The sequence below is a fragment of the Apium graveolens genome, chromosome 6 (assembly GCF_009905375.1).
Source record: "Apium graveolens cultivar Ventura chromosome 6, ASM990537v1, whole genome shotgun sequence".
Taxonomy (NCBI): domain Eukaryota; kingdom Viridiplantae; phylum Streptophyta; class Magnoliopsida; order Apiales; family Apiaceae; genus Apium; species Apium graveolens.
In genome coordinates this window covers 116121188-116125001 of record NC_133652.1, presented here as the reverse complement: position 1 = coordinate 116125001, position 3814 = coordinate 116121188, and the positions used below count along the sequence as shown (strand labels likewise).

The following is a 3814-nucleotide window of genomic DNA, read 5'->3' as shown; positions in this document are numbered from 1 at the left end:
ATTTTTTCCAGTAGAGGTCTGAGCGCCCGCTCAGCTATGCTGAGCGGCCGCGTAGGGTCGGGAAAAAAGACAGATTATTTTAGGACTTCTACTTCTGTTTGGTTTCCACTTCTATGTAATCTGAGTTTTATGGGACTATTATATAAGTAGATTTGAGACGTTTTCACAAGTGTGGATTGAAGAAGATTGTATTTTTACGCAAGAAGCGAAGGAGATAAGGAATAAGACCGATTTAGCACACCGCAACGAAGAGGAAGCATATCTTCTTGTGATTCTTGTTTCGTTATAACGTTGGATGCTAGTTTTCTTGCTTTGAACTTATTTACTCTTGTGACGTACTCTGTTTTAATATAATTAGTTTAGTTATTATTTTCTTGTGTTTGTTTATCATGATTTCATATGAACCCATGATGACGATAAGTGCTATTATGGGCTAATCGTGATCATGGGGTTGCAACGGATTTATTATGGAATTCTTTAGTTAATTGTTTAATACTTTAGTGTGTGATGATTGCATGATATCTAGTATTGGTTGTGCGTATTCGTCTTATATGCGTCGCGAACATATAAGATAGGGTGTTAATCTCTTGTGAAGCGACGGTGGATCTTGAGATTTAGAACTTGCCATGCTAGCATAGGTTCATGTATGTTGTGCATGATTAGTGGGTAACTCTAACAGTTTTATTTGCCCTATGTAATCAAAAGGAATAACTTGTGTTTAAATCGCTGTGTTGTCAATTTCTGTAGACATATAGGAACTCAACATAATTGATGAATATTCAACTTCTATCTTAATTGTGGATGCTTGGTAGAATGGTATTAGTACAATGAAAGTTGGCTTTTATCAGTTTCGTGTTATTCGATTAATATCATCACTGTCACATGCTAAAGGTAATAACAATGGCTATAGAAGGAAGTAATAATGAAGTTGTGATCTCATGAGTGTTTTATTATTGATAAATTGAAGTGTTAGTTAAGTGATTAATTAAGTAGTTAATTTTAGTTAATATTTAATCAACAATTTTAAGTGTTAGTGTCTTAACATTGAGAAGTAATCATACATTGGTGAGTGAGTTTAATTAGACAATAATTTAGTCTGAGTCTCTGTGGGAACGAACTAGAAAGTATTCTATATTACTTGCGAACGCGTATACTTGCGTGAATATTAGTGCGTGTTTTCGCCCTAACAAGTTTTTGGCGCCGCTGCCGGGGACTCGGCGTATTTGTTTAGTTTATGTACTTACCATCATTGGTCATTAGGACTCAGTGATTAGGACGTAGTAGTTACTTATTTTTTCCGGTTGTGTTTCAGGTACTTTAGCAAGCGTTTATGCAAACTCGTTCTCGTGCTCACAAGAGGACTTTAGAAACAGCTGAGGAGACAGACGAAGTTCTTGATATTCCGGAGAAGTTAGATTTTGAGGATTCGGATTCAGGAACTGAGCAGAAAGAACCAGTAAACATGGGAGATCGTATTGTTCAAGCTGATCCAGCTCTGATGGATTTTTCTCGGCCTAAAATTGATGACATTCAGTCAAGCATCCTTCATCCGGCTATTCAAGCTAACACCTTTGAAATCAAGCCGGGCACTATTCAGATGGTGCAGAATTCTGTTTCTTTTGGAGGAGCGGCAACTGAAGACCCCAACATGCACATAAGGAATTTTGTCGAGATCTGCAGCACTTTTAAGTATAATGGCGTGACTGATGAGGCTATAAAGTGAGGCTTTTCCCATTCTCACTGAGGGATAAGGCTAAAGATTGGTTACATTCTGAACCAGCTGGGTCCATCACTACGTGGCAAGATCTTGCACAAAAGTTTCTGGTGAAGTTTTATCCGATGGCAAAGACTGCTGCTATGAGGAGTGCTCTTACTCAGTTTGCGCAGCAACCTACAGAATCTATGTGTGAGGCTTGGGAACGCTACAAGGAAATGTTGAGAAAATGTCCACATCATGGAATGCCGGATTGGATGTGATCACTGGTTTCTATAATGGTTTGGGGGCCCAATCTCGACCCATGCTCGATGCAGCAGCTGGAGGCGCCTTATGGGCTAAAAGCTATACTGAGGCGTATAATCTTATAGAGACGATGGCTGCAAATGAGCATCAAAACCCAACGCAGAGGATGACGTCAGGCAAGGTAGCAGGTATTCTGGAAGTTGATGCAGCCACCGCTATTGCAGCCCAGCTCCAAGCACTATCAATGAAGGTTGATTCTCTGGCTACATATGGAGTTAATCAAATAGCTATGGTTTGTGAGCTTTGTGCAGGTTCTCATGCTACGGATCAGTGTTCTCTTGTCAACGAATCTGTTCAGTATGTGAATAACTATCAGTGACAACAGCAGCCTGTGCCAGCGACCTATCATCCTAACAACAGAAATCATCCAAATTTCAGCTGGGGGAATAATCAGAATGCTATTCATCCACCATATCAGCAAGGAGTGAGTAAACAGTTTAACCCACCTGGATTCCAGCAACCACAGCAGTATGCTACAAGGCAATCATATCCTCAACAGGGAAGTACAGCTGCACCTACTAGTGCTGATTTTGAGGAACTTAAGCTGTTGTGCAAGAGTCAGGTGGTTTCTATCAAGAACTTGGAAAATCAAATCGGTCAATTAGCCAATGTAGTGCTCAATCGTCAACCTGGCACTCTTCCCAGTGACACGGAAGTACCAGGCAGGAAGGAAACTAAAGAGCAAGTCAAGGCTATTACCTTAAGGTCTGGAAAAGTGGCTGATGCTGAAAAGGCAAAAGAATTAGAAGCTGAAATTAGAGATGAAGAATCTAAGCAAAAGGAGAAAGCGGCGGAACCAAGGAAGACTACTGTTGAACACACTCTGCCTGAGGCTAATACAGGGGAGAAACAGCTCTATCCTCCACCACCTTTTCCTAAGAGATTGCAGCAACAAAAGCTGGATAGACATTTCGGGAAGTTTCTGGAGGTGTTCAAGAAACTTCACATCAATATACCTTTCGCTGAGGCTCTGGAACAAATGCCTAGTTATGCGAAGTTTATGAAGACTATTCTTTCAAGAAAGGTGAAACTGGATGACCTTGAAACTGTTGCTCTCACGGAAGAATGCAGCGCTGTTCTGCAGCAAAAGTTACCACAAAAACTGAAAGATCCAGGAAGCTTCACCATTTCTTGCACCATTGGCAATCTAACTTTTGACAAGTGCCTTTGTGATTTGGGAGCAAGCATTAATCTGATGTCGTTGTCGATCTTTAAAAAGCTGGATTTGCCTGATCCAAAACCCACATACATGTCGCTACAATTGGCTGACCGTTCCATTACTTACCCAAGGGGCATAGTTGATGATGTGCTCGTCAAGGTGAATAAGCTCTTCTTTCCTGCAGATTTTGTTATTCTGGATTTTGAGGAAGATAATAAGATTCTCATAATCTTGGGAAGGCCTTTCTTGGCTACTGGCCGTACCTTGATAGATGTGCAAAAAGGTGAACTTACTATGCGGGTCCAAGATCAGGATGTGACCTTCAACGTATTCAAGGCAATGAAATTCCCTACAGAAGATAAGGAGTGCTTAAAATTGGATGTGATTGATTCTGCGGTTACTTCGGAACTCGATCACAGGCTAATGTCTGATGCATTGGAAAAGGCCTTAGTGGGGGATTTTGACAGCGATGATGAAGATGGCAACGAGCAATTACAATATCTGAACGCTTCTCCCTGGAAGTGAAAGCTGGACATACCATTTGAATCTCTTGGTACTTCTGACCTTAAGAATGCTGAAGGGAAGCTCAAACCGTCAATAGAGGAAGCACCTACCTTGGAGCTCAAGCCATTACT

The 3814-nt window shown here is 41.0% G+C and overlaps 1 non-coding gene across 1 annotated transcript; it reads right to left on the bottom strand.

Moving 5' to 3' along the window:
* Window positions 1–1854: 1854 nt before the first annotated feature.
* Window positions 1855–1961, bottom strand: LOC141669184 (small nucleolar RNA R71). Its single transcript, XR_012553475.1, has one exon. It is a non-coding gene; the product is annotated as a small nucleolar RNA R71 (small nucleolar RNA).
* Window positions 1962–3814: the final 1853 nt, after the last annotated feature.